This window comes from Pristis pectinata, chromosome 3, assembly GCF_009764475.1.
Source record: "Pristis pectinata isolate sPriPec2 chromosome 3, sPriPec2.1.pri, whole genome shotgun sequence".
NCBI classification, from domain to species: domain Eukaryota; kingdom Metazoa; phylum Chordata; class Chondrichthyes; order Rhinopristiformes; family Pristidae; genus Pristis; species Pristis pectinata.
Window position 1 is genome coordinate 72,927,538 of NC_067407.1, and position 14,617 is coordinate 72,942,154.

Sequence of the window (14,617 nt, forward strand, 5' to 3'; positions counted from 1 at the left end):
TCCCATTCCCACACTGACCTGTCCGTCCTCAGTCTTCTCCACTGCCACAGTGAGGCTAAATTCAAACTAGATTATCAACACCTCTTATTCCATAGAACCATAGAACCATAGAACAATACAGCACAATACAGGCCCTTCGGCCCACCATGTTGTGCCGACCTTCAAACCACTCCTAAGACTATATAACCTCTTCCTCCCATATATCCCTCTATCTTAAATTCCTCCATATGCTTATCTAACAGTCTCTTGAACTTGACCAACGTATCAGCCTCCACCACCACCCCAGGCAGTGCATTCCATGCACCAACCACTCTCTGGGTGAAAAACCTCCCTCTGTCATCTCCCTTGAACTTCCCACACATTACCTTAAGGCCATGCCCTCTTGTATTGAGCATCAGTGCCCTGGGAAAGAGGCGCTGGCTGTCCACTCTATCTATTCCTCTTAATATTTTGTATACCTCTATCATGTCTCCCCTCATCCTCCTTCTCTCCAATGAGTAAAGCCCAATCTCCTTTAGTCTCTCCTCATAATCCATACTCTCTAATCCAGGCAGCATCCTGGTAAATCTCCTCTGCACCCTCTCCAATGCCTCCACATCCTTCCTATAATGAGGCGACCAGAACTGGACACAGTACTCTAAGTGTGGTCTTACCAGAGTTTTGTAAAGATGCATCATTACTTCGCGGCTCTTAAACTCGATCCCACGACTTATGAAAGCTAATACCCCATAAGCTTTCTTAACTACCCTATCCACCTGTGCGGCAGCTTTCAGTGATCTGTGGATATGAACCCCCAGATCCCTCTGCTCCTCCATACTGCCCAGAATCCTGCCATTTACCTTGTACTCCACCTTGGAGTTTGTCCTTCCTAAGTGTACCACCTCACACTTCTCCAGATTGAACTCCATCTGCCACTTGTCAGCCCAGCTCTGCATCATATCAATATCTCTCTGTAAGCTTTGACAGCCCTCCACACTATCCACAGCACCACCGACCCTTGTGTCATCTGCAAACTTGCTAACCCACCCTTCCACCCCCTCATCCAAGTCATTAATAAATATCACAAACAGTAGAGGTCCCAGAACTGATCCCTGTGGGACACACTAGTCACAGCCCTCCAATCCGAATGCACTCCCTCCACCACAACCCTCTGCTTTCTACAGGCAAGCCAATTCTGGATCCACACGGCCAAGCCTCCCTGGACCCCTTGGCCTCTGACCTTCTGAAGAAGCCTACTATGCGGAACCTTGTCAAACGCCTTACTAAAATCCATGTAGACCACATCCACTGCATTACCCTCATCAATCTTCCTGGTCACCTCCTCAAAGAACCCTATCAGGCTAGTGAGACATGATCTTCCCTTCACAAAGCCATGCTGGCTGTCCCTAATCAGTCCATGATTCTCTAAATGTTCATAGATCCTATCTCTTAGAATCCTTTCTAACAGCTTGCCCACCACAGACGTAAGGCTCACTGGTCTGTAATTCCCTGGACTATCCCTACTACCTTTTTTTCAATAAGGGGACTTATTCCACTCTAAGAATAAGTTTTGTTCTGCCTAAAAACCCAGTGGTATGAACACTAAATTTTCCGATTTCAGGTCACCCACTCTCCCAATGATCCTTTCTCCCTCCCAACAGTCCACCCAAGTTCTCTCTCCCTTTGTTCACCTTTTCCATTCTCCCCCCTCCCCACTCCTGCCCCCTCCCTGCCATTACCTAAACCCATTAACCTCCCCCACCTGGTTCCATCTGCCTGTCACCACACACCTATCAGCCTGGGTTTCTCCTTTTGCATTGCCTCCGATGCCGGTATATCCTTTCCTAAATAAGGGGACCAAAGCTGTGCACAGTACTCCAAGTGTGGCCCCACTAATACCTGTAGAATTGTAACAATACGTCCCTATTTCCAATCTCCAACCCTCCTGCAATAAAAGCCAATATCCCATTTGCCTTCCTAACCACTTTTTGCAACTGTCTGCTAACTCCTTTCAATTTGTGCACAAGAACGCCTGGATCCCTCTGTACTTCACTGATCTGCATAAGGCACCTAATAGGAAGATTTGGTGTTGCTCCTTGAGCGTATGCTGGGCTTTATTGGAACAGTGAAGGAGGCCCAAGTCAGAGAAGTTAGAGAATGAACGGACAATAAAAAGAGCAGGGAAATGGAGGCGGGGGTGTTCACGACTGCAGACTTGGCAGATGTGCTCTGCACACTTGTCACCCAATCTCCAAAGATCCCTTTATTTCATTTAAAATGCTGGGAGTTGGCGGGGGGGGATGGTAGCAGGGTTGGTTCCTGTTAAGGGAAGGAATAATCCATCACATAACTTCATGATATTCTTTTCTATTTTATTCATATTGCCAGTTACTCTTCACTATCTTTCATTCTTCCTTCCACTAATAAAATGTGAATATATAATTTGGTAGCGACTCACTGTCCGAGCAAGTGAACCGGCTCGGCGGTCAGGTTGCGCATCGTCGGAGTGGCAAGGCCCAAGATGGCACTGGGCTTTCGTCTTCCTCGAACGACGGGGAGTACCCGCATGCGGGAAAAGTTTGATGATGTAGCGCATACATCATTTCCGTTTTCGGTGGGCAGGAACTGTTCCTCTTAAAAGTCCTGCGCAAGGCGGGAAAAAAAAATCAGTTTTGTTCTGCAACTCATCGACTAGTGTCTTACTTTCGCATCGCGGTAGCAGCTGCTACATTTGGTGATCCCGATGGTCCAAACGGATTTTGGACCCACACAATGGATGACAACGCAGCAGCCAACGCAGTGGCACTCAAGCTGCCCACCTTTTGGATGCTTCAGCCCCTCGTGTGGTTTGACCAGGCCGAAGCACAATTCCAACTTCGGCAGATCACCTCGACTCCACACGGTACTACCACGTGGTCAGCTCCCTGGACCAGGAGACAGCTGCCCAGGTCGGAGACTTCATCCAGTCTCCTCCGGAGGAAGGCAAGTACCCGGCTTTCAAAGACCTTCTTATTTGGACCTTTGGCCTCTCCCGTCACGAGTGCGCTGCCCGCCTGCTTCATCTCGACGGCCTGGGGAACAGATCCCCATCGTCCCTGATGAACGAGATGCTGGCCTTGACTGAGGGACACAAGCCCTGCCTGATGTTCGAACAGGCCTTCCTCAAACAACTACCCGACGACATTCACCTGCTGTTGGCTGACGCCGATTTCAGCAACCCACGTGAGGTAGCTGCCCGGGCGGATGTCCTGTGGAAGGCCAAATGCGAGAGCGGGTCATCCGTCAGCCAAATCGCCAGACCGCAGGCCCAGCGCCTACCTAAACCAGTCCCAGCAACAGAGCAACCACACCCCAGAAACACAGACAACAACACTAGCTACCAGCTGTGTTTCTACCATCAGAGGTGGGGCACGGAGGCCCGTCGATGCCGCCCACCCTGCAAGTTTCAGGGAAATGCCAGGGCCAGCCGCCGCTGATGGCTACGGCGGCTGGCCACCAACACAGCCTCCTATTCGTTTGGGACAAGCAGTCCGGGCGTCGTTTCCTTGTCGATACTGGAGCAGAGGTCAGTGTTTTGCCACCGACCGGCCGCGACACTCGTAGCAGGCAACAGGGTCCCGCACTCAAAGCCACAAATGGCACAACAATGCGGACTTTCGGTACCCATACAGTTCAATTACAATTCAGCGACAGCCATTTTACCTGGAACTTTACCCTTGCTGCCGTCGCCCAGCCACTCCTGGGAGCCAATTTCCTTTGGGCCCACCGCCTGTTAGTCGACCTGCGAGGGAAGCGGCTGGTGCACTCCAGAACTTTCTAAACCTACTCCCTGGGAGAAGCCAGCCTACCAGCCCCGCACCTGGACTCCACTTCCTTGTCTGGCAACGAGTTGACCAAGCTCCTAGCCAAGTTCCCATCGGTTTTGGCACCTCAGTTTACAAATTCAATGCCCAAACACGGGGTGCGGCCACCCCTTCATGCCCGAACATGATGACTACCTCCAGACAAGCTCCGCCTGGCAAAGGAAGAGTTCCGCCGCATGGAGGAGCTGGGGATCGTTCACAGCCCCTGGGCCTCCCCCCTGCACATGGTCCCCAAAGCCACCGGTGGGTGGAGGCCCTGCGGCGACTACCGCAGGCTGAATGACGCTACCACCCCAGACCGCTACCCCATCCCTCACATCCAGGACTTCGCAGCGAACCTACACAGGGCCCACATCTTCCCCAAGGTGGACCTCGTCCGGGGATACCACCAAATCCTGGTCCACCCTGACAACATCCCCAAAACTGCGCTCATCACTCCATTCGGCCTCTTTGAATTCCTTCGAATGCCATTCGGCCTTAAGAACACCGCGCAGACCTTCCAGCGGCTGATGGACGCGGTAGGCCGCGACCTGGACTTCGTGTTCATTTACTTAGGTGACATACTAATCGCCAGCTGTGACCGCCAAGAACACCTTTCCCACCTCCGCCAACTGTACTCCCGCCTCAGTGATTTTGGCCTCACTATCAACCCAGCCAAGTGCCAATTTGGACTCAACTCTATCGATTTCCTCGGCCACAGAATCACCAGTGAAGGAGCAACACCCCTACCCGCAAAGGTAGACGCTATCTGCCATTTTGCCCGTCCCAACACGGTCAAAGGCCTGCAAGAATTCCTGGGGATGGTCAACTTTTACCATCGGTTCATCCCTGCAGCAGCCTGTATCATGCGCCCTTTGTTCTCGCTGATGGATGGCAAGGGCAAGGACATCGCCTGGAACGACAAGGCCACGGCTGCCTTCATTAAGGTCAAGGACGCCCTGGCAGACGCCGCGATGCTGGCACACCCTAGGACAGATGTCTCAACCGCCCTCACAGTGGACACATCCAACATCGCGGTCGGTGGGGTACTGGAACAACTAATCGAAGGCCGTTGGCAACGCTTGGCGTTTTTCAGCAGGAACCTTAGACCACCCGAACTGAAATACAGCGCTTTTGATAGGGAACTTCTAGCGCTGTACCTGGCAGTCCACCATTTCCGGTACTTTTTAGAAGGCAGGCCTTTCACCGCTTTCACTGACCATAAGCCTTTGTCCTTTGCCTTCTCCAAAGTCTCCAATCCCTGGTCAGCTCGTCAGCAGTGACATTTGTCCTACATTTCCAAATTCACAACGGATATCAAAGATGTCTCCAGAAAGGACAAAGTCGTTGCTGATGCGATTTCCAGACTGACCATCCACAGCCTGTCCCCTGGTGTAGACTACACGGCCCTGGCTGACGCACAGCAAGCCGACGATGAGCTGCCCTGCTACAGAACCGCAGTCTCGGGCCTGCAGCTCCAAGATTTCTTAGCTGGTCCAGGTCAGCAGACCCTCCTTTGTGACGTCGCAACAGGTCGGCCCTGCCCTATAGTTCCTGCAGCCTGGCGGAAACGAGCTTTCGACTCGGTACACGGGTTGGCGCACCCGTCCATCAGATCAACTGTCCGACTGGTCACCAGCAAGTTAGTCTGGCACGGCCTGCGCAAACAGGTCAGTGAGTGGGCCAGGACTTGTCCATACTGCCAGATATCAAAAATCCAATGACATACCAAGGTCCCGCCACAGCAGTTCGAGCCTACCCGTAGAAAGTTCAACCACATCCACGTCGACCTCGTTGGTCCTCTGCCAGTTTCAAGAGGAGCCCGGTACCTCCTTACCATCATGGACCGGTTCACGAGGTGGCCAGCGGCAACCCCTCTATCCGACATCAAGACTGATTCCTGCGCCCGGGTGCTGCTCACAACTTGGATCTCGCATTTTGGTGTTCTGGCCCACATCACTTCAGACAGGGGCACCCAGTTTACCTCCAGCCTCTGGTCTGCATTAGCGAACATGCTGGGGACGCAGCTGCACACCACCCCGGCCTACCATCCTCAATCAAACGGGTTGGTGGAACGTTTCCACCACCATCTGAAATCAGCCCTGATGGCCCGCCTGTAAGGTCCTAACTGGGTCGATGAACTGCCTTGGGTCCTGCTCAGCATTCGCACTGCCCCCAAGGAAGATCTCCATGCTTCGTCAGCTGAACTCGTGTACAGTGCGCCCCTGGTCGTCCCAGGGGAGTTCATACCCACCCTTCGGGGCCAAGAGGAACAACCTGTGGCAGTCCTGGAAAGACTGCACGAGGGGCTCGGCAGCTTGGCACCGATTCCCACTTCGCGGCATGGTCAAGCCCCATCCTGTGAGCCCAAGGAACTATGAGACTGTAAGTTCGTTTTCGGTCGCAGGGGTACACCCCGGGCACCATTGCAATGACCATACGAGGGGCCATTCCGGGTCATCAGGAATAATGCGTCCACCTTTATTTTGGACCTTGGGGGCAAGGAAGAGGTCTTCACGACGGACCGCCTCAAACCGGCCCATTTAGATCTACAACAACCGGTCGAGGTCCCAACACCGCGACGCAGAGGCTGACCTCCTAACCAACGGGTAGCACAGCCCGTGAACCTTGGGGACCGTATTGCCGGTTCTGTGGGGGGTTTGTGTAGCGACTCACTGTCCAAGCAAGTGAACCGGCTCGGCGGTCGGGTCGTGCGTCGTCAGAGCGGCGAGGCCCAAGATGGCGCTGGGCCTTCGTCTTCCCTAAGCAACGGGGAGAACCCGCACGCGGGAAAGGTTTGATGACGTAGCGCATACGTCATTTCCGTTTTCAGTGGGCGGGAGCTGTTCCTCTTAAAAGGCCCGCGCAAGGCGGGAAAAAAAATCAGTTTTGTTCTGCAACTCATCGACTGGTGTCTTACTTTCGCATCGCGGTAGCAGCCACTACAATATCACAAAATTATATCGAACATCACTTGTATCATCATGCATATGCCTAGTCTTTGACTTATCACTGACCCTCTCTTCATCATTCAAAAGACCTGGTACTGTGTGTGCATGGGTTGTGTAAGAGGTTACATTCAGTTTCACTTTATAATCCCTTGTGAGCTACCACTACAAATCAATACCCTGGCCTAGAAGCCATTTGGACGTGCTCATAATACTGTATGCTATCTTGTCTTGTGGCAGGCTATCAAGATGAGTTACATTAAGAATGCTAATTAAGCCTAAATAAGAATCTCATCTGTAGGTAAAATGTCTGATTCATATTACAGGATTTGTATTTATCTGCACATTGCTGTAATTTGAGAACGTTTTAGGATCCAAATAATTCACTCAAAATATTTATGACATTGAGTGTTAGAAATAACCAGTGAGAGACATAACTTAGGAACAGTAGATAATGACGTAATACCGTGTAAGTTTTCTCCTGCCTGTCTCCTCACGGTCAGATCCATCATTCTAATGGAAATGTGTAATGTAGGTTAGGTGTAAGCAGCAACCCTGGCTGCTCTTTCCAAACAACAGATGGCTAAGGAGAATCTTTGGCAGAGGAAGGTCACAGGTGTGCCATCTAAACTGTCAAAAACTAGGTAGTGATAGAGGATCTTAAAAGAAAGGGTAGGAATCAAATGGAACAGCAAGGAGACTAACAAACAAAATTAATTGTTCCAAGATTTTGCTAATCAGAAATCTCCATTAATTCATGCTGAAATTCAATTTAAGTATAGATTAGCATTTGATTACATAATAAGAAGAATGAATTACTTCCTTTGTTACAAAAGCACAGCCAACTAAACTAGTGTGCAACACTTTGACGTTCTAGGTCATATCAGCACCTAATGACTCATGTCTGTCTGCAGTCCCCATAATGATTTGCAGAAGGTACTTGTATGTTAGGTGCTCTGTGGATTAGATTTCCTTGTTAATGTGTAAATTAAACATTAGCACTGGAAAATTAACTGAGCTGTGAACAGCAGTCCACTGACTAAGTAAAAATGCTTGCTCACTTTGTTTTATTTATGGGCAAGATAGCATGGTTTTCATACTTGTTTTACAGCATCATAATTTCATAATCAAAGAATGCAAAGTTAATTGTGAAATCAGAAAATACTAATAAATAGGAACAGAGATGCACCTGCCACACTGCCTCAAGAGATGATATAACTCTCTCACCCTTCTCTTAGGCAGTCCCTTGGGATGAAGGGTGACTCACTGATATTCTAGTTCTCTGGGCCTTGAGCTTACTGATGGGAATCAGAGACTGTCATAGGTGCATACAAATATATGATTTAGGAGCAGGAGTAGCTACTTTGCTGCTCAAGCCTGCTCTGCCATTTATAAAGATAATGACTAATATGATCATAACTTTAATTCTGCATTTATGTTTACTTGCAATAACCTTTCACCCCATGGCTTATCAAAACTCTCTCTCCTTCTGCTTTAAAAGTGTTCAAAGACTCTGCTTCCATCATTGTTTAAAGAAGAGTTTCAATGACTCATCACCCTTTGAGAGAAAATAAAATTGCCTCATCTCTATAGAAACATAGAAAACCTACAGCACAATACAGGGCCTTCAGTGCTGAATACGTCCCTACCTTAGAAATTACTAGGCTTACCCATAGTCTTCTATTTTTCTCAGCTCCATGTACCTATCCAAAAGTCTCTTAAAACACCCTATCGTATCCGCCTCCACCACTGTTGCCGGTGGTTCATTGCACACACTCACCACTCTCTGAGTAAAAAGCTTACCCCTGATATCTTCCCTGTACGTACTCCCCAGCACCTTAAACCTGTGTCCTCTTGTGGCAACCATTTCAGCCCTGGGAAAAAGCCTCTGACTATCTACACAATCAATGCCTCTCATCATCTTATATACTTCTATCAGGTCACCTCTCGTTCTCCGTCACTTCAAGGAGAAAAGGCCGAGTTCACTCAAACTATTTTCATAAGGCATGCTCCCCAACCCAGGCAACATCCTTGTAAATCTCTTCTGCACCCTTTCTATGGCTTCCATATCCTTCCTGTAGTGAGGTGACCAGAACTGAGCACAGTACTCCAAGTGGGGTTTGACCAGGGTCCTATGTAGCTGCAACATTACCTCTTGGCTCCTAAATTCAATTCCACGATTGATGAAGGACAATACACCATATGCCTTCCTAACCACAGAGTCAACCTGTGCAGCTGCTTTGAGTGTCCTATGGACTCGGACCCCAAGAACCCTCTGATCCTCCACACTGCCAAGAGTCTTACCATTAATACTATATTCTGCCATCATATTTGACCTACCAAAATGAACCACTTCACACTTATCTGGGTTGAACTCCATCTGCCACTTCTCAGCCCAGTTTTGCATCCTATCTATGTCCTGCTGTAACCACTGACAGCCCTCCACACTATCTACAACACCTCTAACATTTGTGTCATCAGCAAACTTACTAACCCATCCCTCCACTTCCTCATCCAGGTCATTTATAAAAATCACAAAGGGTAAGTGTCCCAGAACAGATCCCTGAGGCACACCAATGGTCACCGACCTCCCTGCAGAATATGACCTGTCAACAAGCACTCTTTGCCTTCTGTGGGCAGGCCAGTTCTGGATCCACAAAGCAATGTCCCCTTGGATCCCATGTCTTTTTACTTTCTCAATACGCCTTGCATGGGGTACCTTATCAACTGCCTTGCTGAAATCCATATACTGCTCTTCTTTCATCAATGTGTTTAGTCACATCCTCAAAAAAATTCTATCAGGCTCATAAGGCTGGACCTGCCCTTAACAAAGCCATGCTGACTATTTCTAATCATATTATACCTCTCCAAATGTTCATAAATCCTGCCTCTCAGGATCTTCTCCATCAGCTTACCAACCACTGAAGTAAGACTCACTGGTCCATAATTTCCTGGGCTATCTCTACTCCCTTTCTTGAATAAGGGAACAACATCTGCAACCCTCCAATCCTCCGGAACCTCTCCCGTCCCCACTGATGATGCAAAGATCCTCACCAGAGGCTCAGCAATCTCCTCTCTCACCTCCCACAGTAGCCTAGGGTACATCTCATCCGGCCCCAGCAACTTATCCAACTTGATGCTTTCCAAAAGCTCCAGCACATCCTCTTCCTTAATATCTTAAATGACCAACCCATTATTTTTAAACAGTGATGCCTAGTTCTAGTTTTTTCCACCAGAGGAAACATCCTCTCCAATTCATCCTGTCTTGACCCCTCAAGTATTTCAATCAAATCTCCACTCACTCTTCCAGTGGATACAAGTCTAGGTCATCCGATCTAGTGGGGCAAGAGTGCTTGATAGGGCGGGCATGTGAGGTGGTATGCACTTTCTGTTGTTGATATCTGGTCTGCCAGGTACTCCCGATGATTGTACTTGGGGGTTCACAATGTCATCCCGAATGCTCCTCCACTTCAAGGGTTCATAGGCCACTGATTTCTACAAGTCAGTGGGAATGTTACACTTTTTTAAGGAGGCTTTGAGAACATAGAACATAGAAAACTACAACACAGTACATGTTATGCCGACATTTTATCCTGCTCTAAGATCTATCTAACCCTTCCCTCCCACATAGTCCCCTATTTTTCTATCATTCATGAGTCTATCTAAGAATCTCTTAAGTGTCCCTAATGTATCTGACCCCACAACTTCTGCCGACAGTGCGTTCCACGCACCCACCGCTCTCTGAGTAAAAAACTTACCCCTGACATCCCCCTTCTACCTTCCTCCAATCACCTTAAAATTATGTCTCCTCATGTTAGCCATTGTCACCCTGGGAAAAAAGTCTCTGACTGTCCACTCGATCTATGCCTCTCATCATCCTTGAATCTTTTCCACTGTATACCTGGTCATTTCTTTTTGTGACAAAGCTTTAAGTAGCGTATCTGTTTGGGAGTCTGATGCCTGACATGCAAGAAATGTGGTCTGCCCATTGAGCCAACTGAATGAAATTGCTGACCTGGGAGAAGACCCTGACAGTAGTTCCCTTATCCTGCCAGTGGATTTGAAGTGTTTTGCAGAGATGCCATTGGTGGTACCTCTCTAATCTTTTGAGGTGCCTTCTGTGGGTGGTCCATATCTCAGTGTGTAGCAGTGCTTTGTGCCAAGTCTGAAATCTTCAACAGCAGGCAGTCTTTTCCTCAATCAGCTGAAGGCTGTGGAGGTGCACTGAAGGCGACAGTGAATTTCTTCATTGACGTTAGCCTTCAATAAGAGGTAGTTCTTGGGAGATGGGAAGTTTTCCAGAGTCTTTTTGTGACTTAATTGTCATAGGACAATATTGTACAATGGGGTCAGGTTGGTAATGGATCTTTGTTTACCAGAAGTTGAGCATAAGGCCTATCCTGTTGTATGTTTCAAGGATGACTTGGAATTGAGCCTTGAGGCACAGAAACAAGAGTGTCATCTGTGTCTTGCAGCTTTGTGATTGAGCTCAGTGTGACCTTCTGAAGTGGAGGCAACGTAAGTTGTCAGTTGTCTTGTCGATTAGCTCCACTCCTGTAAGAAACTTGTTAGGGGTAGCATCCAACAATGCGGTAAGAATGGTTAAAAAATTGTTGAGGTGATGACACAGCCTGGCTAGAGACTGAGATTAAGTCTGTGGTGAACCCATTGACTTGTGTGCCATCATAAAGCAATGAATTCCTCGGGGTAGCCATATTCAAGGAGAGTGCTCCGAAGTCCTTCTTAATTGACAAAACCGATGACTTTTGTGATATCAGGAGATGGTTGATGCTGCTCCCTCCATCTCTCTTGGAGTTGTCATGCAGGGAAGATCACTACCATTGTGCCTTGAGATGGATGGAATTCTGTAATTCAGGGAATAATTCTTCAAGGAAGAGCCGATTGAGGTGAGCCCAGGCAATGACTTTCCCTGTGACACATGGCTGGGAGATCCCTCTGTGGTTACCACAGTTGGATTTGCTTCCTTTCTTGATGAATCGGCCTTTGCTATAGCTTCAAGAAACAGTGAGAATTTGAGGGAATGGAAGGAACTCTTGAATGAAGACCTGTGGTTTCTACCAAATAAGAAATTCAGTGAGGGATGCTCTTTGGATTTTTATATCTAGTTACTTAAGTGTATTTTATATCTTTATTTTCAGATAGACATTCCTGTAAGTTCCGTGTTTCCTATTATCATTAATTTAAAATTCCTACATCCCACTGCATCTTGGAATTAGTTGGTTTGTACAAGTTAACATTTTGAATCCAAATTAACACTACCGCTATTTTCAAGTGAGATTCAGGAGGAGTAAAGTGAACAAAAATCATGAAATATGAATCCCCAACACACTCCATAGGGGGGCATTGCCATTTTTATCATCTGCTTTGTCAAAATCTCTGAATTGTCACGGTCTGGTGCAATTGGAGGTTTGAGTTTAAATGTAATAGTTGTTACCCAGGTTTTTTGATATTTGAGTCAACTGGAAGTAAAAGAAGGGGTGTGAACTCATGTTCCATCTTACAACGGCCCCCATTGACCAACAGGAGCTGGTGTTCTGTGCCGCAGCTTTTCCCACCTGTACTACTCGGTGCAGCTTCACCCCCTCCATTCCCCCAATCTCACCCCACAACATCCTGGAATGCTCCTACCATCCTGGAATGGCTTGTCTCCCATCCCTCCCCATAAGTCCAGATCACTGATTCCCACCTTTTTGGGAAGGCTGCTTCCAATCCCACCCACCAACGAACCCCAAGCTCTTCCTTCATTGACCATATTATGGTCTTGATCTCCTCTCAGCAATCACATTCTCCTCACATCACAAACTCTCTTTTCCCCCCTGTCTCCATGACCTGTCATCAACACCTTCTAAGCCCCAACCTCTTGTTTTCTCATTCTCACAACAGCCTTTCACAGCCGCCCTCTGTACCGTCCAAATCACAACCTCTAATTTCCTTCCTTCCACATTGGCCTGGCATCTCCTTCCCTCCACACACACAGTCCTTGATCCCTCATCCCTCATTTCCATGTGGCCCACAACATACCAACGTGTCCCTCCCTCCTGTCATCACTACTTCCAAGCCCTGATCTCCAGGTCAGTCCCACCACACACCTGACTCAGAAGTGGCAGGGAAACGTCTCTGAGAAACCTGAGACACAGGCTCCGGCCGTTAGTTTTTCCCACCCAGCACTCAGCCAGCCTGTCATTTTGTCCAGCTGCTGGCTGACGAATGGTTAAAATGTTGTAATGAGGTTCTGTCACAATCTTTTACCTCACTCACTTACTCTCTCCCTGTCTTCATGTACATCCTGAATTCAATGTTCAGTACAGTGGAGGAAACTTGTTATTTCAATGTTGCTGTTTAATTGCAGTATGAAAATCTAAAAATAGACAATGAAACCTGGGCTAACTGGGAATGTCTGAGTGATCCATAATAAGATGATGTTATTTTCTACAGGGAGTTATTACTGATCTTTGCCAGCTGCACTGAGATATCCTGAAGCCATGCTCTTAAGTGCAATTAAGGTGGAGCCCCCAGTTCTAATCATTTTAAGTTAGTTAACTTATTAAATGCCATCAGCTTCCAGGTGATGCTGGAGGTTTTCTCTGGGTGCCTGCACTGCTCAAGCACACTTGAGAGAGATGTACGTACCTGTGAAGAAACAGAAATGCAGTTCATTTCATTTCAATTCCCAAATGTAAAGAATTTAATCAAGGGAACTCTTGTGCTCTTCACACAAAATGGCAAAGGTTGAAGCCTATTGTGAAATTCCATCCTGTTTCATTAGCCAGAAAACAATAAATTCAAGGTCCAAACTCATTGAAACATTGGTGTTTGTCTGAGGGCATCACATCCAAATCCGTGCACAATCAGAGTGGTTTTATTCAAGGTCACAAAAGAGCAACTGAACCTGAACAGAAAGGCATAAGAATGATAAATCTGCTTTTATTCCTTTTGATGTAACTTCTAGATAGACCTAGCTCTCCACTAATTGTTCAGTGGATAACTGAGTCATGCGCTGCATTCTGAGTCTAATAGCGCAGGCAGAAGTTTATGAGTTCCTTATCTGTGCTAAGTCTTTCAGGGAGCAAAGGTGAAATGCCTGCATGTGGATTCCGTGTCTCCAGCTAAAGAGAGTAAGATTAGTCATAGATTCCACTCTTGTTCATTGACGGTTGCCTCTCAGTTGCAAAATGCATGCGTATTAAGTAAGAGTAAGATGAGGTTTTGACTGCACGCTGAAGAGTGAATGAGTAGTTCTTGTTCTGGCCTCACATATGAACAATGTACATTGGGTGTAGGTGGATGGCGATGGAGCCATCATCCTTTGTGCAACTGAATGGGTGTAAGATGATAAAAGCACCAATAACTAAAGGAAGAGGAGAGCAATGGCAGAGTGAAGGGAGGCACTTGGTAGAGAGGAACAGATAGGTCGAGGGGAGCAGCAGTATACAGTAGAGGTCAGGAGCAAACAAGCAGCAATTGGAATAGGCAGGAACAGGGGGCAATAGAGGGGGAGACCGTGGTTGGTAAAAGGAAGGAACAACAAGAGTTTAGAGTTAATGAATGCATGGTTACTATTTTCCAAAATCCTATTGACTCTGGAATCATTCCTATGGATTGGAGGGTAACAAATGAGACTCCACTATTGAAGAAAGGAGAGAAAGAGAAAGCAGTGAACTACAGATCTATTGGTCAGTGGTGGGGAAAATGTTCAAATCAGCAATGAAGGATGTAATAATAGAGCAGTAGGACTGAGCAGAGTCAGCATGGATTTATAAAGGAAAATCATATTGATTAACCTGCTGGAGCTCCTTGCGATTGTTAATGGTAGAATAAATAAGGAGA